Source organism: Vulpes lagopus, chromosome 9, assembly GCF_018345385.1.
Source record: "Vulpes lagopus strain Blue_001 chromosome 9, ASM1834538v1, whole genome shotgun sequence".
Classification (NCBI taxonomy): Eukaryota; Metazoa; Chordata; class Mammalia; order Carnivora; family Canidae; genus Vulpes; species Vulpes lagopus.
Window position 1 is genome coordinate 64,366,465 of NC_054832.1, and position 26,017 is coordinate 64,392,481.

At 37.4% G+C, this 26,017-nt stretch overlaps 1 protein-coding gene and 1 pseudogene across 15 annotated transcripts in view; one reads left to right on the plus strand and one right to left on the minus strand.

Moving 5' to 3' along the window:
• The window catches only part of CRH (corticotropin releasing hormone), a 178,547-nt gene that overhangs the window by 19,388 nt on the left and 133,142 nt on the right, over positions 1–26,017 (plus strand). Inside the window, exon 1 of one of the 15 annotated variants that reach the window (XM_041769130.1) lies at positions 6,867–6,926. The exons of the other annotated variants lie outside the window; for them this stretch is intronic. The gene's annotated coding sequence lies outside the window, so the exon portion shown is untranslated. Of the gene's footprint in view, positions 1–6,866; positions 6,927–26,017 lie in introns of those variants that run through there. 15 annotated transcript variants of the gene reach the window in all.
• The window catches only part of LOC121498621, a 136,575-nt pseudogene continuing 129,862 nt past the window's right edge, over positions 19,305–26,017 (minus strand).

A 26,017-nucleotide genomic window follows, 5' to 3' on the forward strand; every position in this document is an offset into this window, starting at 1 on the left:
CCAACTTTTATTCCTTAATTTATTTGAAATCGTGATCCCCCTTCCCTCCTGCCCATCTTTTCTACCAGGAGTCCCCCAGTACCCTTTGCCCTGCTCTGATTTTCCATAGCCCCTATCCCCTAGTAAAATACTAGATTTGCTTTTCGTTTTTTCATTGATTGATTTTTCTTTTCCCCAGACTGGAACATAAGGGCCACAAGGAAGAAATTTTTATCCATTTTGTTTGTTGAAGTGTTCCTAGTGTTTAGAAAGGTGCTCAATAAATATTTCGTGAGTAAACTCAATGAAATGTTTATGGAGTAGTTACTAAAAATCAAGTGCTGTTCTAAGTTTAAGGAGTACAGCTCCAAAGAGGCTGGATAGCTCTGCCTTCGTGTGAAGATGATATTTCTCGTGGGAACCAACTGCAAAGCAGCGAAACTGCAGAATGTGCAACATTTTGTGTAGGGGCCAATGTGATAGAGCTGATGAAGTAGCCATAGCAGTCACGGATGGAGGAGAATACCTAGTAGCAGCCCTGCAGAGTGGATTGTAAAAGCTGTGGTAAGCAGGAAAGTGAAAACTTCCAGAAAACCGAGAGAGTTACAGAATACTAAAGTATAGGAATTACCGAAAAAAAAAAAATTAAGCCCAAAGAAGAAAGAATATGTGGGGAAAATGAAAAGAAAGCTTGTGTAAATAGCATATAATAAAAACTCCCACTAACAGTGTCTTAAGCACACAATGGTTTATTTCATTCCGTGAAAGAAATCCACAGGAGGGAGCCAGGTGTTAGATGGAAGCTTCAGGACCCCACCAGTGACCAGTTGTCCTATCTCAGCACATGCCTTCTATCCTCAAAATCACTTCCTGGAAGGAAGCAAAGGGAAGGAAAAAGGAATGTTCCAGAAAATGACATAATACATCTCATGGACTAGAACTTAATCCCCTGGCCATACCTAGCTACAAAGGAGTCTAAGGAAACTTGTCTTATAATCCAGGGCCTTGCCATCACAAATATCTCTCCCATAGTAATAAATGGATAAGTTGCAATTTCTTAGAAGAGGATCTAAGAGTAAAACCCAGAGCATAAGAGCACCTTGGTGACTCAGTCAGTTGAGCAGCCAACTTTTGGTTTTGGCTCAGGTCATGATGTCAGGATCCTGGGATCGAGCCCTATGTCAGGTTCTGCACTCAGTATGGAATCTGTGACTCTCTCTTTTCCTCTCCCTTGCCCCTCCCCCAACTTGTGCACTCTTTCTCTTAAATAGATAGATAAATAAATAAAATAAATAAATAAATAAATAAATAAATAAATAAATATTTAAAACAAAACAAAGCCCACAGAGCATAAAAGAACCAGGCCAAGGGTTTTAATTATATCTGGTAGGAAGGATTGATAGTTAAAATTGTACTGTCTGTATAATTTGATACCCCTAGTTTTTGTGTGTTGAGGATAATTAGCAGGGAGGGAGATTTAGAAGTTACAAAACACTGATGTCCCTTGAAGAGATGGTGAGAATTTCAAATTGAAATGGTGCTTTATGCTTCTGACATGGAACATTGACTGTTTTAATGTCCTTTGAGTAAAGGAGTATAGCAACCTAAGAATTGGTGTATCTTTTGGGCCACATTTAGGGAATCTTTGTAAAGAAGATTAGGAGTCATTTGTTTTAAAATTTATTTTAATGTTAGTATTTTAAAAAATAAAGGAACAGAGGTACCTGGGCAGCTCTGTCAGTTCAGTGTCTGACTCTTGATTTCGGCTCAGGTCATGACCTCAAGCCTGGAGCCTCAAGCTCTCAGCATGGAGCCTGTTTAAAATTCTTTCTCTCTCTCTCTCTCTCTCTCTCTCTCTCTCTCTCCCCTCCCTCCCCCGCCCCCCGTTTCCCAACCCCCCTTTCTACCAAAACAACAACAACAACAACAAAACCAAAACAACAACAACAAAAAAAACCTGACAAAAAAGGAATACATGTACAGTGAAAAGGACATCATTTCACTGCAGGCCATTATATTCTTAACCTTTCAGACTTTCAGTGGCTTTGCCCAGAAGCAACTAATTTTACCAGTTTCTTGTATAAGAAAGAGTCCTATAAAACTCATGAACCTTGTGAAAATGAATGCTTAGTTCTTATTGGTAACAGTGACTCCTCTGATTTGTAGGCATTAAGTAGAAGAACAAGCTAAAATGATACCATCTCTAAGAAACCCATCCGTGATTAGGCCGGGCAGATGTTACTACCTCCCAAACACCTTCATATCTTTTTATAATTATCATTATTTTTTATTGTGGGGAAACATATGTAACATAGAATTTGCCACTTTAACTTAAGTGTAAAGGTCAGTGGCATTGAGTAAATTCATATTGTTGTTCAGCCAGCATCATTATCCATTGCTATAACTTTATCCTCATCCCAAACAGAAACTTTGTCATTAAACAACAACTCTTCAGTCCCTCCCCCAGTCCCTGGTTACCACCAATCTATTTTCTGTCACTATGAATTTGCCTATTCTAGGTTATCTCATATCATTGGAATTGTATATCTGTCCTTTTGTGTCTGACTTCTTTTACTTGGCCTAATGCTTCAGGGCTCATTTGTAGCATGTGTCAGAATTACCTTCCTTTTAAAGGCTGAATAATATTCCATTGTATGGATATTCCATATTTTATTTACCTGTTTATCTGTTAGTGAATATTTGTTTTTTTTCACCTTTATGCTATTGTGAATATTATTGATATGAACATTGGTGTACTAATATCTGTTTGAGTTCCTACTTTTAATTCTTTTGTATCCTTCATGTCTTTTTATAATGTACCGTGATTTGTTGTAGTTAATACACAGATGCTTTAAATTCCTTATTAGATTCTAATCCCTTGGAAGCAGAGCCCATAATTTTTTTCCCACTTAAAAATTTACTTATTTGGTTATTCAACAGTTATGTATTGAGTACTTGCTGAGTACCAGGTACCAGGCTAGACTTTAGAGACACAGAGTGCAATGACAAACATGACCTCTGTCTTCTTGCAGCAAGGGTCTAGTGAGGGACATTTTTTTCCTCATTTCATGTAGAAAAGTGCCTTGCACATTGTAAACATTCAATAAATATTTGTTGACTTTAACCAAGTCAATTAGTAAATAAGTAAATTAACTTACTGACTTCACATGTCCTTCGTAATTCCTGAGGACATCATATCAGTGACTGGATATTAGTGAAAATATTTAGAACAAGGTAAACTCTGTGAGATTAGGAATCATGCTTTTTTGTTCATATTGTATTTCTGGCATATAGGATGGTGACTAGCACACAGTATGGGCTTAATAATTTTTAAACAAATACTGATAACATAATTTGTTCTAAAGAACTATGACAAGTTCTGATGAACTCTGCCCATATATTATGATTAGAAAAACTGAGACATTTAAGAAAAGCCAGAAAAGTAGTGACCAAGTCAGAAATAGAACCTGGGTCTCCTGACCTTCAAGATGATGCTTTATGCTCTTTATCACACTAGTATATAAAATTAGAACTGATGTTCCACCTTTCTGCGAAAGATGTGAACTTTAATTAGCTATAATCACACACAGTATGGAGAAAGTTTAAGGTCTTTACGTTTCCTAAAAATGATAATGAATCAGATTCCAAAATAAGCTTGTTAAATGCTATTCTTAAAGAAAAAGGATAGTAGCATATGATGATGAATTGCTATTTCTGTTAAGCATAAGGTGTTACTGTACTGCCTGCTTGGGAAGGCCTCACCAAACTATGTCTAACTTGATATGTCATTTCTTTGCTCATTCAGCTCAACTTCTTTTTGAGGGTTTGGAAATGATACCCAGTTTTTGGCTGTCAATTAATTATTTAGGCCTTTTGGGTCTTTTTGAGCAACCTGGTTTGGAAACATTTGATCCTATGTTATATGAGTTAAAGTTTATTTCATTAGGAATTCTGGCTAAATTTTTAATGAGTGAGAAGGTTGAGGCCTTTAATTATCTAAAAGTTTTTGTATTATTTGTGGGTCTTCAAACCAAGCAGTTTTTTTATAATTTTATTATTTTTAATATTTAAAATTTATTATTATTATTTATATAGAGAGAGTGCATGAGTGCACCTGGGGTGGGGGGTGGGGGTAGGGTTGAGTGACAGGGAAGGATAGAGAGAGGAGAGAGAGAATCTTAAGCAGGCTCTATAACCAGCATGAGCAGATGCAGAGCTTGATCTCATGACTCTGGGATCATGACCTGAGCCAAAATCAAGAGTCGGACACTTAACCAACTGAGCCACCCAGGTACTATTTTAAATTTCAGATATTTCAGTGTTAGAGAAGGCTCCAGTATTTGAAATGTGCAAATTCATCTTGTAATAAAATCCAGAAGAGTATAGACTAAATCACACCCAACTTTAGTTGATCAAATTCTGAGACTATCATTGGCACAGGAAATAGAGGACCTTAATTCATTAGGGAAACAATTTTGTGTAAATATGTAAAGAGTTTGACATTTTAAGAAGAGTGAATTGAGCACAAATTCTCCCGGAGAACTTGAAGGGAATAGAGTACTACCAGTGCTGGCCCCAAAGTTAAGAAAACTTGGACACTGTTGGAAAGAGAATAAACCTAAATGTCAGACCTGTTGCCCTTGGTTTTATTGTGTGTTTTTAAATTTTTTTGCTTTAAAAAAATTGAGATCTAGTTGACATATAACATTGTGTAGATTTAAGGTTACAGTTCGTTGATTTGATACATTTATATGTTGCAGTATGATTACTGCTATAGCATTAATGAACACTTTCATCACGTCACACAGTTATTTCCTTTTTGCAATGAGAACAATTAAGACTAGTCTTTTAGCAACTTTAGTTTATAATACAGTATTGATTATAATCACTCCATTATGCGTTAGATCTCAGGGACTTATTGATTGACTAATTGCAAGTTCATATTCTTAAGCAAGGTCTCCTCAATTCTGCCTGCCAAGCTTCTTTTAATCACCCATCTGGTCTTTGTTTTTAGGAGCTCAGCTTTTTTTAGATTATGGATTTAAGTGATACCCTGGAGTATTTGTCTTTCTCTGTCTAACTTATCTCACTTGGCATAATCATCCAAGTTGATGCAAATGGTGGGACTTCTTTCTCAAGGTTGAATAATATTCCTTTGTGTATATGTATACACACATCTTCTTTATCTATTATTTGCTGATGGACACTTAGGTTTTTTCCATATCTTGGCTGTTGTGAATAGTGCTATAATTAACATGGGAGTGCAGATATCTCCTCAATATCTTGTTTTCGTAACTTCTAGAAGAAAACATAATGGAGAAGCTCCTTGACATTGGTCTTGGCAATGATTTTTTGACTATGACACCAAAAGCACAAGTAACAAAAGAAAAAATAGATAGGACTACATCACGCTAAAAAGCTTCTGCACAGCAAAGGAAACCATTCACAAAATGAAAAGGTAGACTACGAAATGGAACAAAATATTTGCAACTATATATTGGTTATATATCTATTGCAACTATATAGTTGGTTAACAACTATATTGTTGTCCTTGTTGATGGTCAGACTTCTCAGATAATGAAATTTGTTTCTGTCTTTATAAAATAGGAAATTCTCAAAACCTTCTGACTTACTACACTTTTTATAAGAATGCAGGTATTCCACCGGTTTTGTTGTTGTTTTTGTTGTTATTGTTTGGGACTTTCCCATAATACACTTTTCTCTAGCCAGGAGTAGGAAGATAAAATGGCCAAATGGTGGCCCATGATGTTTGGTCTTTCACTACCTTATGTGATTTGGATGAAATGCATACAAGTATGTGTTGTGATAGGGAGGGCCAGAGCAATAAGTAGAGATCATATGGTGAAATCAAAGAACTGAAGAAAAAAAAAAGAAATCAAAGAACTGAAAATGGATTTTGATAAAAAGTTGCCTTGGTAACTTACTCAATTTTAGTGTATTGGTTTCCTTGGTACTGTCCCTGTTTGTGTTCTGGAGAAGGATGAGGGAATCTTATTTCAGCAGGCCGCCTTTCTCCCTGACTAACTATATGTAATGAAAGAGCAGGAGTTAAAGAGGAGAACCTTCTTGCTAATGAGCTCCTCTCTTGATCCTGCCAGACAACTGTCAGAGCCCTTGAGAGGAGATATCAGTAGTTCCCATTATTGTTTTATTTTATTCTTTTTAGTAGTTTCCATTCTTTTGGTCACTTTCATGTATCCTTCAGAAGAGTGTTTGATATTTTTCAATACAGCTGGAGAGAGGCAGTCAGGATAGGGAGAATTGAGGCTGGAGGTAAGAGGAAGATATGGGAAGAGAGATCTTGGGTGGGGTATTTTCACCAATATCTAGGACAGTGAACAGTCTAGACTAATGAACAGAAAACTAATGCTTTGTCAGTCCTAGTCTCTAATATGAACAACTTGTTAAGGGCGCATGTACTAAGCTAAGTGCTTTGCAGCTAGCACCTCATTAAATTCTTATAGCATCCTATGAAGTAGGTAGGCATTGTTCTAATCTTCACTTTACAGATAAGCAAATTAAGATCCACAGAGTAACTGCTAAGATTATATAGTAATAAAGAACAGAAACTAGAATTCAAATTCTAAATTAAAAATTTTTTTAAATTCATTTATTCATGAGAGGCAGAGACATCGGCAGAGGGAGAAGCAGCCTCCCCATGGGGAGCCTGATAGGGACTCGAGCCTGGGATCATGGACCTGAGCTGAAGGCAGACGCTCAACCACTGAGCCACCCAGATACCCCTAGAATTCATACTCAGTTGTAGTCGGACTCTAAAACCACTCTGCTATTTTGCACCTTCCAGAATAAAATCTGTGCTTTCCTCAACCCTGCACAGCTCCACCAAAAAAGTCCACATATGGTTTGAAGACTTAGCTGGCCAGCTGGAGCCCCGGCCAATCTCGTGCTTACAAAGGAGTTGGCAGGTATGGATGACTAGGTTTGGATTCTGAATATCTGATTTTTCTTCCCATTGTGGGAATTGCTTTATAGAATATTTAGGCTCCTGTTATCTAGCAGAGATTGGTCTACTTTTAGAAGAGAGAAGTTTGCCAGACCTCTGTTTTTACAGCTCCACATATTCTTATGCAGTTGTCATCAAGTTGTTACTTTAATACCACAGCCAATCATATGTAATGTTACAGCAAAACACACCTGACATGCTCATTAAAACAAATATCACATTTGCATAATTGCTGTTGATGGAGAGATACACACACACAGGCAGCTGGAAAACTAATGAGGTTTGTTTAAGCAGCAGCCACCCTCCTCATGCTCACATGTTCTAGGAACTTTTGTGGAACTTTCTAGCCTCCTCCTACCTTCCTACCTCAATTCTCTTAGAAGAGTCTGAACTAGTATCATTAGAAAATTGTAGCAGAGAATGGAGGGGAGTAATCTGATAGAAACTGAAGCTAGTATTGAAAGAAAGTGACATTATTTGAAAAAAGGGTATTTCAGAGTGGGTATTACTAAATAGGAGTGAGGTTAAAGCAGGGCCTTTAGATAGTGCAGTCATCTGATATGATGATATGATGGTTTTATGTGATTGAAGAAGGGGGTGGTATATTTAGTGCAGCTCCTGAGGGCAGAAAGGAGCCTGCCATACCAGGCACACCCACAGTGAAATGGGATCCAGGACCTGCTGTCTGATTACTGGGAATTGGGAGTGCAAGGAGGCCTAGAATATGCAGAATGATTTCCAAAGTGCTTTCAGTATATCATCTCATTCGATCATCCCGACTCTACTGTGAGATAGTTATTACCTCACTTTTTGCGAGATGAGGAGGCTCAAGGCTGCAAACAACAACCTGCCCAAGATCACATAGCCAGAAAATGTCAAAATGGGGACTGGAACTTAGGACTTCTGGGCTTAAAGGGTCCTAGGTAGCAAGTAAGCGTCCCAAGATCCCATAACCAGAAGATCCTGGGACCAAGGCAGGGGAGAATGGAGAACAGGACAACTGTCATTTTGACAAAGCACTGTGCTGGGCTTTTTAACAATCTTGTGAAGGTGGATTATGATCTCCCTCTCAAAAGTAGTTGAGAATTGGGGCAGGGCTGGATCTACTTGGGTAGTAGTGAAGTGGTCTCTGCCACAGGGGGAGGCTACAGGAGTAGTTTATTGACTGGGTTCTATGTCTCTGCTTTGACCTATAATCCAAACTCTACAGTGAACTTTCCAAAATACATCATGTCACTCCCTTGCTTAAATCTTCAGTGGATTATATCCTACTGCTCTTAGGGTAAATATCAGAATCTTTGAGGAGACCCACAAGACAAGGTCTGGCCCCTCCCTAGATGACCAAACCTCATCTTACTTTATATTTTACTTCTCTCTTTGTGTTCCAGCTATTTTGATAGGGACCACATGCTCTCTTATTCAGTTCAGTCCTCAATATTACAGATGAGGCAACAGACTAAAGGATATTAAGTGGTTTGCTTAAGGTCAAAACAGACTCTTGTTTTCCAAGTCAGTTCTACCACACAGCCTACACTGGTTTAATTCATGAGTGTTAACCTGTTCTAATGTGACCAAGAGAGCCCCACAGAAAAGGATGAGGCAAATAGTGTGTGACTGCTTATTCAACTCTAGTGAAACCATTTATTTTACTTAATTAAGTTCTTTTTAAAAATTCAGAATAGAGTCAGAGTCTGGTAAAGCTAATAATAGTGTCTTTCTTTGGATTAAAAAGTCTTTAGAACACCTTCAGTCCATCAAATCATATTTGAAAAATGCTCGTGTATTATCCTTGGCTAATGATAGGATGATAATGTGAAGTAGAGATTAAAGGTCAGTTGTCAAATGTAGCTATTAACTAGAAAAAAGTCTTCCAGACAGTGTTTCCTGAAACCTTTTGAGCCCTGACATGGTTGATGAACAGAGTGGGTTAGAGCCATGAATCATCAGAGTCCTCCTGTCCGGCAGTGTTTCCTTGGGTAGCAGACTGGATCTGTTCAAGTCCTGAGTTATCTGATGTTCCTTTGTTAAACTGCTTCAGAGTGTACTTTGTCACCCTATTATTGATGGAAGGCCAAAAATGACACTCCTCAATTGTGAAAAGCTTTGGGGACTATTATGGGAAAGTGCTTATTTCATGAATTAATTCCCTTTGCTGCCACGGAGAACCAAGTTAATGCTTTCACTCAGTTGGGAAGATATGGGCAGTCTATAAGAACGATCTTGAGGTAAGAAATGATGAAATGATCATTGTCAGAGGTGTAATGCATGTCATATTGTGAATGGCTGTGCTCCTTTCAATGAATCCTTGGTGAGGCATTGAAGAGAAAAGCGTTTTCAGCCTCTTTATCCTCTAGGACTTTTAAAAGTTCTAGAATTTTAAAAACAAGCATTGGAAATGACCTCTCCAAAGTACTTTTCTTTTTTTTTTTTTTTTGTTTTTTTCCCCCCCTTTTTTTTTTCCAAAGTACTTTTCAAGTTTACCAACGATTACCATGGCAACTAAATTACTGAATGACTAAAGGAAGTATGTGTAATGATGTTTTTCAGCCCATGTACAAGTTCCTTGTTTATTAAAGAAGAAATGCCAGGGCATGAGACTATCCTGCTCTTTGTAAAGGCAGAGAATGAACATTCTCGGGGAGGTATATTCCTTAGCAATATAAAGGAAGTGTGTCAAAAGCCTTTACATTCATTTTTACAAAATTCTGATGACATTAAAATAATAAAATTGTTCAATGGGACATCATTGCTTCTTGCATTAGAGTCAGAAAGTCAGACTTATTAATTATTAATAAGTCAGACTTATTAAAGCTATTCTTATTCTTAACCATAAGAATAGCTTTGAGATGATCTAGTGGTAGCTTCTTTCTTATATGCATTTTTGTGTTCACCTATGTTCAATGCATTGAATTTCATACCCTGCTGGGTGATCTTTTTCCATGATCTGAAAGTGGAAGGAGGAACCAAAATCAAGCCTTTTTTTTTTTAAACCTTTTATTTTTTAATTTAAAATTCCAGTATGGTTAACATACAGGATTGTATTAGTTTCAGGTATATTCAACACAAAGTCAAGCCTTGTTACATATTTTCAGAGGACATTATATAATTGCTGCTCTGGGATTCCATGTAAACTTCCATAGACCTAGTTTTTTGTTTGTTATTTATGCATATATTCTTAGAAAAATTATTTCTTTGTAATGTACTGTGAGCATTTATTGTTAAAATACACTAACCTATTACTTAAAAAGAATATTCTATAAAAGGGGCACCTGAACTTGATGTAATGAACACTGGATGTTACATGCACCTGATGAATCATTAAATTCTATCCCTGAAACTAGTAATAGTGTATATATTAACTAAACTGAATTAAAATAGGAAAGGAGAGGGTGCCTGACTGGCTCAGTCTGTAAAGCATGTGACTCTTGATCTTCAGGTTGTGAGTGCGAGCCCATGTTGGGTATAGAACAGTATTTTTTAAAAAATCTTTAAAATACACTAATCTTTGGTGAAGAAAATAGCAACAAAACTATTTGAAATGGAACTTTTTTCTAAATTAAAGTGTTTATAGCAAGTGCAAGTGTGTATCAATAAATGAACCTCGGTTCATTTATTTTTACACTCGGGTGGTTTTTCTTTCTTGACTCCATTTGAGATTACCACCCCATTATATAGTTAGAAGTATAGATTCTTATTGTTGGAAGAGACTTTAAAAGTAATCCCGTTTGACCCCCACACCTACCTAGTTTTAGTTCTAATACTTCTACTTACAGGACTATTGCTCTCCCCAGAGATAAGCCACCTCCTACTCGACAATAATGGTTAAAAAATTCTTTCTTTTATTAAAATTGGATACCAGAAAACTTTGATCTGCTGAACCTTGCTTCATTTGTGGATAAATGAAAATACAGCATGTCCAAAACATACTGGATTATTTAAGTGCCACTGGGCCAGAAATCAAAGGCTTATCTGAAATGAGATAAGATTTGTCTAGAAGAAAAGTGGGCTCTCTTTGGGCTAGACATTGAAGGAGGTGATAATCTCGTTTTGTGCTTGTGTCTTCCTCTTAATCTTTCCCCAAATGAGAAGCATCTTTGACTATTTCAGTTTTGTGAGAGGATAGAAGGGCAGTTGGCGTAGGGAATATTGGGCAGAGGTTGAAAGCTGAGATGATTCTGGGACTTAGAGACACAGGATTTTGGTCTTTATATTTTTATAGCTTTGAAGTGACTGGTAAGTTAGTGGGACATTCAGGGAGAGACTCCACAGAATGGAGGAGCGTTAGGGGATTTACACTGATTCATAGAATGTCAGAGTGGTTATGGAACTTCCCATCACTAAGAAATTTATCACTTTCTGTGGCAACAGCATAAAACTGTTTTGAATTGCTCATTGAGCAGCTCTACCTATGTTGAGTTAAAACCATTTATCTCCCTGTAACTTAGACTTATGGATCCTAATTCTTGCATATTTGTGACAACCTTCAAATATTTGAACATAGCAAAACCATATTCTTTTTGAGACGGTGCTTCCCCAGCTAATCTTCACAGTTCTATTAATAATTTCTGTATGAAATAAAATCAAGAAATTCACTATCTCGTGTCCTTCCTTTTACTTAAAAATGTTTAAACCATTTTTTGAGAATCTCATCTTGGTTAAATATTTTATTTAGCATTTTACCTTTAGATTATAGTAAATACTGCTAGATATTTTCTGATTTATCTCAGAACAGTCCCATGAGGTATACATTATTAGTATCAGCAGTTGGTTGATGAGGAAACTAAAGCCCAGAGTGGTGAACCAAGATGCCTGAGATGCTGGGGCTAATATTCCAATTCCCATCTTTTGAACTCTGAATTCCATGTGATTAATCACCACAATAGACTATTTACTAATAGAAGGCTGATTTACTAATAAATCTATTAAAGGGCCACATTGGGTATCAAATACATGATTTTAGGTATGATCTCACTTGCATAAAGCAAAGTAGAATTCATTTTATTTTGGAGACTTTGCTTCTGATAGTGTAACCAAGATCAATTACTAGTTACTTGGCAAGTACATCATCCTATTGACAAACAATCTTTGGTTCTTAAAATATGTGCTGTTATCAGGATAATTTTCCCAGTTATACTTGTGTGGTTTGTCTTTTGGACATGAGTGTAGGAATTGGATTTATATTAACTTTCATTTTCTTATACTTGGCTTATCATTTAAGATCTAAATTTTGGCATCCAGCACCGTTAGTTTTTCTAGGCTTCCCATCATAGGCCAGGGTTCCACATAAGTTTTGTGGAATGTTCTTTATTGTGTCTTCATTTTGATGACAATTTAAGAAAAAGGAATAAACATTTTCTGGCTAATCCCAATGACCATCTTGTTACCAAATACAGATATGTAATCTCAAAGCCTGCCTTTATGCTAATCCTTTAATATAAACTGTTGGGTATAGAATAGAGGAAGCAATGGAGAAATGATGTATTTCAGTCCAGGGAAAAGTCATAGCCATCATAGTGTACTGGGCAAATGCAGTTTTCCCAGCAATTGGAATATGATGGGTAAACTGAGTCATCACACAGATAGTAGTATAGGCATGTGGGACTCAACCTTTCTAGGCTCAGTACCATATTAATGTTGGCTATTTGGTTTCAGCAAAATATCGTGTATCATGTTATATTATCAGGTATCACATTATATTAATTCAATTTGCATTTTATTTAATTTTATAATAAAAGTTACTGATTTTTTTAAAGATTTAATTTCTTTATTCATGAGAGACACACAGAGAGAGGCATAGACATAGGCAGAGGGGCAGTCAGGCTCCCTGGGGGGAGCCTGATGCAGGACTCGATCCCAAGACACTGGGATCATGCTCTGAGCCAAAGGTGGACCTCAACTACTGAGCCACCTAGATGCCCCTAAAAGTTACTGATCTTCATAATAACATTAATAATTCATTAATAGTTTATGTAATTACTATCTTTCTTATTTTACAAATAAGGAGACCAAAGCCTGAAGAGTTTAAATAACACTTAAAAAGACACAATTTATAAGAGGTGGAATTAGAGTTTGAACTTAGACATTCTGATTTTAAGTGCCCAGTCTCTTAGCTATTATATTTTATTTATTTCATACATTTATTTTGTTTATATAGTTAGGAGCTAGAATATAATATAGCTAGTTTTGTGTTTGTATATATTTATGTAATGTATAATTAAAACAGTTTAATTCAATTGTAAGCATTTACAAGCACTCCCCTCCCTCCCCAAAAAAAGAATCATTGTATCTATTTGATAAATTCCATCAAGGGCATATTTAATCAAAATTCTCTCTGTGACAAGCGGTACTCAGGGTGTGAGACTTGGGTGAGGACTGGAAGTCAGGGCTGTGTACTGGGAAGATAGGGGATTGGTCATGGCCATAGACCAGGCTGTCCAGGGAGATGGCTTATTAGATCATAGTTGAGGTCAGGACCATGATGACAACAAAGTACTGGAATGAAGGTAGGAATTCTTTGCTGATTGAATGACCAATCAGAGTTAACAGAGAGGTTTACTCTATATAATTTATGAAGACATAAAATATACTTCATAAAGATTTAATAGAGACTAAAAAATTAAAGTTTATTAATAAAATAAAATTTGCATATGTAAAACAACTTAGTCCACCAAAATCTGTTTTCTGCTTTTTAGCATTCTTTCTTTGAAAAGAACTTTGGAGCTCTTCTAGGTGGTATGATTCTTAGATGCATAGTCTTGGATTGGTTTCAGGCTGCCTACAAAGGGGATATGTATTCTTTTTTTTTTTTAAGATTTTATTTATTTATTCATGAGAGACACACACAGAGAGAGGCACAGACACAGGCATAGGGAAAAGCAGGCCCCATTGCAGGGAGCCCGATGCGGGACTCGACCCCAGGTCTCCAGGATCACACCCTGGGCAGAGGGCGGCACTAAACAGCTGAGCCACCTGGGCTGAAGGGGTATATGTATTCTCATCCTTCACTCTGGACATTTCTATTTAGTAGATAAGGGGTGGAATCTAGGAATTTTTACTGAAACCCAAAACTCCCCAAATGATAGCTAAGTGTAGGAGCTCTTGACCTTGACTATCTCTGTCACTAGAAGTGACTGAGATTAGTACAATTCGTCAAGTATTTTCAGTTCTCCTCCTTTCTCATCACATGATGGGTTGCCATTTCTGACTTTTTTTGATTCTGACCAGGAAGCTATACATAGGAATGATGTGTGCCACTTTAAACCAGGAACATTTAATTGATGATACTAGACTCTCAGGGGTCTCTCTTTGCCTCTGGATTGAAAATCAGAGGCATTCAAGATGATAACTGTCTCATCAGTCTGGGTCCCTGAGTGATCACAGTGAACATAGAGCTACCCTGACACCTGTAGAAAATATGTAGCATGGGCAAGAAATACATCTTTATAGTGTTTAGCCATGAAGCCTTCCCTGAGGTGGGTGTCTGGGTGGCATATCTCTATGTCTGCCTCATGTGGCTCCCTTTTTAAAAGGTAATACAGTTTTGGACGTGTTACTTAAAACCTCAGTGAGGACTCAGTTTCTATACCAGTTAAATAGGGACAATAACTACTTATCTCATTAAGTCTTTATGGGGATTTGGTTAATTATTGGAAAGCCCTTAAAACTGTGCCTGGCACATATTAAATGTTAGCTATTATTCTATTTAGGTAATCTTCCCCACCCATTTAATGGAGAACGGTTGTCGCATTTTCAGACTTTGCAAGATATAGTTTCCACTCTGGGGAGAAGGTTATGGCAGTCCTTTTTAAAAGAAATCATAATTGGGATACTTCATGCTCTCCCCTTGTCATTTGATATTATGTGATCTACACTGCTAGCAAAATGTGCTAATGACCTCTAAGTAATAGAATATAACAACTCCTAATAAGCTGAACATCATAGAGAGCTATTTAGAAATGATTTGTAAATTACATGATTTGTTCTTAATACATGTGCATTCCCCTTATAAAATAATATTTTAGAATTGATAATTAAGGGACTTGGTCTTTAACCCTCTAATGATTCATAAATGCTCATTTTCACTGTTTTGTGAAAGTCTCAATGGACATTTAAAGCCTATTGGAGTTTTTAAAGGTTCTATAGCTTTGAATTTTTCAAGTTTTCTTTGAAAAGCACTGAGTATATCAAATAAAGCCCTTTAAATTCCATTCATGATTGAATTTGAAAGGCTTATGCTCTCATCTGAGAAGTGGCAAATTACCAATGATGATGATGCTATTGAATTACAACTAGGGAGAACTATTGAAGAAAATGGATGGGGATAAGGAGATGGGAAAAGGAGAATCTGCTAGAAAGAAAGACCAATTACTTCTTTCCATCTATTTGTTCATTGAAAAAATATTAAACTAGCACCCATTGTGCCTGAGGCAGGATGCTGGGTGCTGAGATGAATAGAAAACAAACCTTCTTTTGAAGAGTTTATGGTCTATGAGGGATTGCAGTTGGTGGGGGTGCAGCGGGGAGATGTACACAGTGTTAGAGATACCGTCATATAGATACAAGGTAACATTGAGGTGGGAGACCTGCCTTTAGAGGCTGGCAAAGAATGGAGTGATGTCAGAGATACTATGGATGAAAAACAAGAAGTACTTGACTGTCAGTCTGCTCAGTAGACTGAAGCCTAACTATTGAATGAGAGTGAAACTTTCAAGGCTAGGTGGTAAGGAGAATGGGAATGTCCTTGGAAAAATAGGATATTTTGGGAAGTTGATAGATTTGGCGTCAGACACGTTAGTTTTAAGCATTGGAATATCTAGGTGGAAATACCTGTCAGGCAGGTTTATAGGCTTGTGAGGGAATTGGTGGATCAGGAAACAAAGGTTGAATTGAAGAGTCATAAAAAAAATATATATTCAGTTAAGCAGTTTGAGAACAAATGTGTATTGAGGTATCCCAAAACAAAATTTTCGTAATTCTATTATTTATCATATTGAATTTTACCCAGTTGAAATGGCTAAAATGAACCACATGATTATATGCTTAAAGCTTCATTTGCTAGTATGTCTGGATCTGATTTGCTTACTTTTTCTGAGTGGCTAAGTTCAAAAGTATGAGGCCTTACTAATCTTTTAGAAGATATAAAATATCACTTCCTTGTCAAAATTCAACTAATGGAGAACTATATAAAGAGTGAAAGGCTGCTGTCTCCTGTCCCCAATCCATCCTACTCCCCAGAGCTAATGACTGTTAATGTTTGCTTTATACTATTCTGGTCTTTTAAATACAAATATAGATATGTATCTGCATATTTTATACAAGTGAGTTCATACAATATATGCTGCCTTGCATCCTACTTTTTTTTTTTTTGGCACAGAATAGCATATTGTGGATCTTTTACCTTGTTGTATATCTTATGCTTCTTACTATGTAATATGTATCTTTGTATAGATGAATTCTAATTTATTTAACTGTTCCTCTATGGATGCATGTTTGCTTTGCTGTTTTTCCAGTTACACAGTGTATCTGCCAACATCTTTGCATATACATCTGTTTAATTGTTCTAGTTAGTGTCTTAGAAGTGGAATCACTAGTTCAAAGGGAATCCACATTTTTTAAAGTAAGCTCTATGCCCAAAGTGGGGCTCAAACTCATGATACCAAGATCATGAGTTGTATGCTTCACTGATTGAATCAGCCAGGCACCTCAGGAATCCAGATTTTAAATTTTGGTGTATTCAGCAAATTGTATCCAAAGAGATTATACCAATTTATATTCCCTTAAGAATTTCTTTTTTTTTCTTTCAATAATTACAGCTGATTTTTATTGTGTACAATGAAACTTATATACATTATTTCATTTAAACCTTAAAAGAGTCCTTGGAGGTAGGTGCTGTTATAATCTTTATTTTGAGGTAAAGGGAACTGAGGCTCAGAGAAATTAAATATGATGGCTAAAGTCACGTGGCTTGTAAGCAGTAGAGCCAGTATTTGAAGCCAGTTTGATATGGGAACTCATGCCCTTAACCACTTCCTGTTCTGCCTCTCTGTAGGAAAAAAGACCACAAATTTGCAGACTGGAGAGGCCTCTAGATTATTGTGCTTGAGTTTCAAATTTGATTCTGATTTTCTTGGATGCCAAAAAGAAAGGGAATAGTCAGTTACATAGAACTAAAGTTAAAAGCTTCTTTTGAATCAAATTGTCATTTCCCTCTGCCTGTACCTCTCCACTCATCTTATACTCTGCTCTAGAAAAGCTCAAAGATTCTTTATTGAACCTCATTCCCAAAGACCTGAGTTCCTGAGGGACAAGAGAGTTCAGGCCAATGTTGGCTGTACTCACTGCAACTGTCTTCAGCATCTGCTGACAGTGGCATAGTTTGTGTTCATTATTCTGATGCAATGGGATATCTGGGCAAGGGGCACAGAGGAGAGGAACATGGCCAAGACCCAATGGCTCTCCTTGTGAATATTTAAAAGCCATTTAAATAGATTTCTTTTTATCTCCTAATTTCCTATTGATGACAGCACTGAAGCTACTTGTCTCATTTTTCAAATCAAAGCTTCCTAGAGCAAAATGGTCTGGAGACTGAACAGCTCTTGAAGCTCTATTAATCATAAGGGTAAGGACAGGGAGCCCAATAAACTGTTCAGGGGGTGGAAAAGTACTTACGACCACCTCTCCCTTCAGCCAGCCTCTTCACACTGCTTCTTTGAGGCTGGTTTCTTGTGAAGGGTCTTTTTTTTCCCCCCTCAGAAATGACTTTATAAGTACCTTTTTTTTTTTTAGTACCTTTTTTTTTTTTAACATACACCTGTTGATTTCTCTCAAAGACTTTTACTAGAGTCAGATAGCTGTGCCCTGGGCCAATCTGATGTGTCTGTCCTCAGAACATATGACTCTCAGAAGGCATCATGAGGTCCTAAGCCATAGTCTGCATTGGGCCATTGTCTCCCTTAGGTTTAGGAACCAGAGTGATGTGGGCTGGAATCCTGCCTCAACCATTGTTACTTGGACAAGTAACTTAACTTTGGTTTCTTCATCTGCTTTGTCCCTAGTGGAATAACTGTCCCTAGTGGAATAACAATATCTGTCTCCTAGGGTTATTTTTAGGATGAGTGATAATTGTCTCTTTTCTTTTTGTCACTGGCAAATCATGTACCAGCTCTGTCTTTCATCTGTTGTGTAGCTATAGAATTTTCAGAGCAGTGCTAGTTTGGTAAAGTGTTGGGGCTTTGAGACTACTCTCCAGAGCTCCAGACATAAGATCCTGAGAAAACACTGTTTATTAATTTCAAAGCTTGGCTTGGGGTGCTAGTAGAGATTACATGGCATGAGGGCTCTAAAGCCTCTATAGGCCCTCTTGGTTATCTACTGTTTATCAACTTTAGCTCCATAAAACTTGTGCAAGTTTTTTCATTCTCTCTCTCAATTTTTTTCCTGTGTATTTAGATCTTTAGTGATGTACAGCATAATACAAAACAACAAAAAAAGAGACTGATTTCTGTGACTAGATGTTATTCATTGTGTCATCCTAGAGCAGGGGGCTGGAGGAAGAGGCTATTCTCCAAGGAAAATTGAGGTAGAGTTAGTGCTGGACTACTAAAATCATTGCCTGTTTCTCCTTCATGCGATGTGCGGGAAGTGGCCAATGATTTCCTAAGCTGATGACTGTTTCCTAGGTCATAGGGCTCTAGAACCCTGGGTAGCAGAGGGATGTGGTCCAAACCAAGCCAAAAGAAACCAACTGGGGCAGGAAAGATGGTAACTGGCAGAGTAGCAAACTCAGCATCCTATGGGGAAAAGAGCATTATTTGCTCCTCAGAGACATTGAAGAACTAGTATAACACTAAGAGACTTTGTTAAAAGGAGAAAAGGACAAACCTGGAAGAACCTATCAGTTGTATTCAACTTAGATTAGAGTTCAGTCTACAAGTGCAGGGGAGGAAAGCAGCTAGCCCTAAAGCAGCACTAAGTCTGGTCCTCCCACTCCTTTTCCCTGACTTCTTTGGCCTGAAGAAACCTGGGCCAGGTTTCTGTTCGACATCTGCATACCCCAGAAGGACTAGAGAAATCTCTCTGGAGGGCCGAAGTGGGAGGGACACTTCTCAAAATACAAATACAGTTAATATGGAAGGAGCAAGGGTAGTTCTGGAGGTTTTCACATGCCCAAATCTTTCCTACTTTTCCTCCAGCTCAGCTGTTAGCAAGTACAGTTTCCATACCTGACCTTTTATCCCCAAAAGAAAATTGGTAAGTGTGCCCCTTCCCTTTCCCCAGACATGTACTCCTTGGGGCCTCCTTTGGTAGAGGTTCCATGGCAAGGCCTAGGCAGGGCTTAGTCTCAACTGGCTCCTGCTGGGGCCTTGAGATCCTCCAAAGCATTGTCCTGGTCATTGCCTTCCTTAATGGGTTTCAGTTCAAAGCCTGTTTCCTTAAATTTGCTCAACTGAAGAGATTCTATCATATTTTCTTCTGAACACTGGTGCATTTCCAGAGCCTCTTCCACTATAAGAGGGTCAGTGCCCTTCTCACATAGCTGTCCATGTGCAGAGATAGTTGAGAATCTATCCAATATTCTCTCCTTTCTTCTTCATGGCTCTCAGGACACACTCAAATGAATAGCTCATGTTGACCACTTTCTCCGGACACTTCCACTTATTGGGGGACAGTGTCTGCAGTTCAGAATAGGCCTGGGGACAATTGGGAGTGTTGGGTACTTGTGACATTGAGAAATTAGGAGGGACTCTGGGACCCATATTTGCAGATGATGATTCTTCTGTGTACTCAGACAAGATAGAGAGGGAAGGCATCTGAGGAGGTTAGGGTTGGCACTTCTATGCCACTGTCTGAGTTCAAGCCCAAGAATATTATGCCTATTAAGCTCCCTGGCACTGTTTTCAGTAGAAGGCTTTAGGGAATTTCAGAAGATGTCATTGTGGGAGCAGGATGTGCTCTGTAAGGTGCTTGTCAGCTTGGCTGTCTTCTGATTGCTATCATTAGAGTCAAGTTTGGGGAAGGACTAAGATTTGATATTGCTTACTACAGGAATGGGTTGAGGAGGAACACTTTGGAAGACATTGACATCTTTTCATAGTTGCCCAACTGTGATAAGGTTATAAAGCCAGTGGTTTTGTAAAGAGGCTTGATATCTAGATTCGCCTGCTTCAGGATCTCATCCTGTAACACAGAGCCTCCTCTGGGCAAGTTACTGTCCAATAATGGGTCTAATGGTTCCTACTAGAATGTTTCTCAGCTCTTCCTTCTCAACAATAGTTTTTAACTCCAGGTTATAAAATGGGCTTTCTTCACATTCAAAGTCAGCAGGATTGAAATCTGCCTTTGTGTGGGGTGGGCTGAGAACTTTCTGTCATTGCTGCTGACCCAAGTTGGGATGAGGATGCTGTTGTGCTGTAAGCTGCAAGGATGGGGTTAATAGGAGGTGGCTATACTGTGAGTCTTAGAGAGGCTAATTTTGCTGTCACTCTCTGGGCTACTCTTAGCCTTCACTTTAGCTCCTACTTCCTTAGCTTTGTGCTCTGATTCCCACTGGGTTTCTTAGATTCTTGTATTTTCTTAATATCTTCAGTTCACTTAATAGTTTACTTTTACAAGGAGAAGTCAGACTGTATTTTTCTGACAACCTGTAAACAATCAGGTAAAGAGAAGCCAATAGATAGATTAACTTTACCTATTGTCTTGAATTTGTCTCCCATCTTAAATGGGACATCATCAAGGTAACTGAAAATTTCATGAAGATCTGCACCCAACTTCTTAGAAGCTGTTTAGAACCTGAATGCCACTGCCATGCCAGAAGCTGAAAGGTATGTACTCTGGCTGGCCTCCCAAGCTCAGTCCCCACCAAGCTTCTGATGTCTCCTAGGGAGAACAAATGCCTCCACCTCCACCTCTGCCCACCCTGGGCCAGGCCATCACCATAGCCATTGCCATTAGTACAGCCACCAATGTTGAAATCCTTTCAATTCTTTTTTTTTTTCTTTTTCTCTCTCTCTCTCTTTTTTTTTTAGCTTGTAAAAAGATAGTAAAAGTCTCTACTGTATATATTTGCTGGAGGATTAATGAGAACTTCATATCCCACTTGCCTGCTTTATTTTTTCATTTAGGTACCTTTCATGATTTTACTTACTTTACATTTTCCTTGTTTATCTTCACAAGAGTCTGCCTTTTCCAAAGTAAGCTCTATGAAGCCAGAGATTTTGTCATGTCTGCTTACTGCTCAGTTGCCTAGCACATAGTGCCTCGTAAATAACAGATACTAAAATATTTTGTTGAGTAAATGAATATGGAATAGTGCCTGAAACATAGTAAGCACTGCAAAAATGTGAACTTCTTTAAAAATATCATTAGCTACTATCAGGGCTCTTAGGTGGCTCTGTCAGCCAAGCATCTGACTTGAGTCAGGGTCATGAGTTGAAGCCCTGTGTTGGGCTCCACTCTGAACATGGAGCCTACTTAAAAAATAAAATTATTAGCTACTGTCTATATATTGGGAGTAATAAAATATCTTCCTCATAGAGTAGGATAAGAGATAAATAATGTACCTGGCATAGTACACAGTAATCCTTCAATAAGTGGTGACTGGATTATGTATGAGTGATTGTTAGTCATTTTCAGCTAAAATATTTTGTGAAGAAAGCACTTGTAGTTAGGTTCTCTCCTACTCTGTGTTTCAGCTTTAAGCTTTTTAAAAATTTGACTTCATCCTTGGGTGAAGGATGAAAAAGGGGTACAGGAAGAGGCTTGAATAGGCAGTGGATATTAGACAACTTAATTTGATTTAATTTAATTTTTAAGTCTTAATTTAAATTCCAATTAATTAGAATACAATGTAATATTAGATGCAGGTATGGAATTTAGTGATTCATCACTTATATACAACATCCAGTGCTCATTACAACAAGTGCCCTCTTTAATACCCATCACCTGTTTAATTCATCCCACCCCACCATCCACTTCCCCTCCCATAGCCATCAGTTTGTTCTCTATAGTTAAGAGTCTGTTTCTTGGTTTACCTCTGTTTTTTCCCTCTGACATTCATTTGTTTTGTTTCTTAAATTCCACATATGAGTGAAATCATATGGTATTTGTCTTTCTCTGACTAACTTATTTTGCTTGGGATAAAACACTCTAGCTCTATCCACATTGTTCCAAATGGCAAGATTTCATTCTTTTTGATGACTAATATTCATCATGTATGTGTGTATGTGTATATATATGTATATATGTGATATACATGTGATATATATGTGATATATAGGTATACATATATATATGGTATGTATACATACCACATCTTTATTCAGTCATCAGTTGATGGACATTTGGGCTCTCACAATAGTTTGGCTATTATTGATAGTGCTGTTATAAACATCAGGGTGCATGTGCCTCTTCAAATAAGTATTTTGTAGCCTTGGGTAAATACCTAGGACTGCAGTTGCTGGATTGTATGGTAGTTTTATTTTTAACTTTTTGAGGCAGCTCCAAATAGTATAAACACATAGATCAATGGAGAAGAATAGAGAACCCAGAAATGGGCCCATAACTATATGGTCAACTAATCTTCAGCCAAGGAAGAAAGACTATCCAATGGAAAAAGACAGTCTCTTCAACAAATGGTGTTGTGAAAACCAGATAGTGACATGCAGAACCATGAAACTGGACCACTTTCTTACTTCATATACAAAAATAAATTCAAAGCAGATGAAAGACTTAAATGTGAGACTGGAAACTGTCAGAATCCTAGAGAACACAAGCAGAAACCTCCCTTGACCTTGACTGTTGCAACTTCTTATTAGACACTTCTTTGGAGGCAAGGGATACAAAAACAAAAATGAACTGTTGGGATTTCATCAAGACAAAAGGCTTCCACACAGTAAAAGAAATAATCAATAAAACTAAAAGGCAGCCTATAACTGGGAGAAGATATTTATGAATGACGTATCTGATAAGGGGTTAGTATCTAGAATCTATAAAGAACTTACCAAACTCAACACCCCCCAAAAACCAAATAATCCAGTTAAGAAGGGGGCAGAAGAGATGAATAGACACATTTCCAAAGAAAACATCCAGATGACTAACAGACACATGAAAAGATGCTCAACATGACTCATTATCAAGGAAATACATATCAAAACCAGGGTGAGATACCACCTCACACCTGTCAGATGGTTAAAGTTAATGACACAGAAATAACAGGTGTTGGTGAGGGTGTGGAGAAAGGGGAGGCCCTCTTGCACTGTTGGTGGAAGTGCAGGTTGATGCAGCCACTCTGGAGAACAGTTTGGAGATTATTCAAAAAGTTGAAAATAGAACCACCCTATGATCCAGTAATTACACTACTAGATATTTAACCAAAGGATACAAAAATACATATTTGAAGGCGTCCACACACCTTGATGTTTATAGCAGCATTATCAGCAATAGCCAGACTATGGAAAGAGCCCAAATGTTCATCAACTAACTAATGAATAGAGATGAGCTGTGTGTGCGCACACACACACACACACACACACATAGGCATGTTACTCAACTATCAAAAAGAGTGATGTCTTGCTATTTACAATGACACGGATGGAGCTAGACTGTATTATGCTAAGCAAAATATGTCAGAGAAAGACAGATACTGTATGAATTTCATTCATATGTGGAATTTAAGGAAAAAAACACAGATAAACATAGGGGAAGGGAGAAAAAAAGAGGGAGGCAAACCATAAGAGACTTAACTGTAGAGAACAAACTGAGGGTTGCCGAAGGGGAGGTGGGTGCGGTATGAGCTAAATGGGTGATGGGTATTAAGGAAGACCCTTGTGGTGATGAGCAATGAGTGTTATATATAAGTGATGAATCACTAAATTCTCCTGAAATAAATATATGTTAGTAAACTATAATTTAAATAAAAACTTGAAACAAAAAAGAAAGAAAAGGAATAATGTCTGAACAGAATGAGGAGTTGTACTCCTGTTGAACTGGAACATAAGGTATATGTAATGGACCTACTCAAGTTAGAGCTAGAAAGGTAATTCTGGATCTGATCGTGTGGGATTTTGAATGCCAAGTTAAAGTGTTTAGATAGTTCATCTGACAAAGGAGACATACCCATACCTTCCAGGGAGCAAACTGATTAGAGTCATAGGAAGATAAATTGGTCCATGGTCAACAGTGGAGATGAATGAAAAAAGGACAGATGTGAGAAATATCCTCAAGAAACTCTTGTCAGGAATTGGTAATAATTGAAAGATGAGGAACTGGTGTAGATTTGAACTTGGGTGATTTTCTATTTCTATTATTATTAGTAGTAATATAAATAATAGTAGAAATAGAAATAATAAAAAGAGAAATCATAAAATAATAGAAATAGAAAATCCTAAAAAAGATATTTTTTGAGGGGGAAGAAAATGAGTTTGTAACCTGTTGAGTTTAAGATATTAATGGAACATGCAGTTTGTGATGGAATTTGAGACTCAAGGCAGGATGAGAGATGTAATTTTCACTCATTCATTTGTCCAGTGAATATCATTGAGCACCTAGCACATGCCAGACACTGTATCAGTCATTGGGAATACAAAGATGAAAAGCATAAACTCTGACTGCAATTTCCTTTTTGCCATACCCAGCTTTTTAACCAAAGTGTAAGAGGAAGACACTCCTCTATTGATAACTTTAAATTATCAAGATCAACAATATAACAATTGTAATCTGTATGATTCTTAATATGTTTCATTACTTTTATGGTTATAGACTTATATTAGAAGGGGTTTCATCATGAAAACATAACTGCTTATAATTTATAACCTAGGGTTCAAGGAAATCCTGATGTAATTATCTTAAACAGTTTGAGGATATATCTGTGTCTGACTTTGACCAATGATTAGGTTATCATTTCATCAGCGTATCTAACATAGTGAATTGGCATAGGAAAAAGAGTAAAAAATAGTTCTGTTTTTGAGAAAGACTTCTGTTTCTCAAAAGCTTAAATTCGGTGGATAGATCTGAATCATCTTTATTTCCTCACAGTACTTAGCACAATGCCTCATAGGCATTTAATAAATATATATTGAATGAGCGGATGAGTGAATCTATGAGTCTTCAGGTCTCCTGAAGCAAGTGAATCAGCTGGATAACTGCCAGGAATTCCTTTGCCACCCCAACTGGGGGCAGGACTGATATCTCCTGGGTTTTACGGAGGGGGATAGGTGAAAAAAAGAAGGCAAGGTTTGTTTTACTTTATGTAGGTAAAAATTGGAAGATATAGAATAGTGAATGGATAAGCTTATAACTGAAATGCCATCTGTATGATTGTCTAAAGATTTTAGGAAGAAACTTTCAATCCCTTAGCTCATGTAAACTGGAATAATTGGCACTCTGGGCTGTGTAGTTGTGTTACTTGGCACAAAGAGAACAAAAATGTATTAAGTGTGTTATAGGGAGATCAAAAAAGAGTAAGAATAAATTGAGATCATAACCTTTCCCAGTCATTTTTACTTTGGGCTGATGTCTGAATTATCCATTTTGGAGTCACATGATTCTGTCTACTGCTAGACTGCCTGGTATGCTTGGAGCAGTGGCAATTAATTCAGCGGCTCCATGGCTCACTACTGACAGACTGTACTGAAGAAGTTCAGCATATCAGTGAGAGAAGACTGAAGATTAAGGATGAAGAAGCAAATGGAACTACTGCTACATCCCTGGATAAAATCATCCCAAGGCCAAAAAGGATATTAATCACTCTCTCAGCCGTCAAGGGGAGAACCCCAGGAAAGCAACTCAACTTTAGACTCTGCTATAATTGCTTCAAAGAAGAATTAAAGGATATTCAACTTCAAAGCATGGGACCAAGAAATGTGGGTTTAAAGTATGAGAACATGGTAACCATGCTTTTAAGGAATCGAAAGATGTGTTATGAGATACTCTTTCACTGACAATTTCCTGAAGAATTAATAATTAGTTCTCTTATTGCAATGAATGCAAAAAGTAGGAATCAGGAAACTCACACTAATGTGCATTAATTACTACTTTGACCAGATAAATTAAAATCAA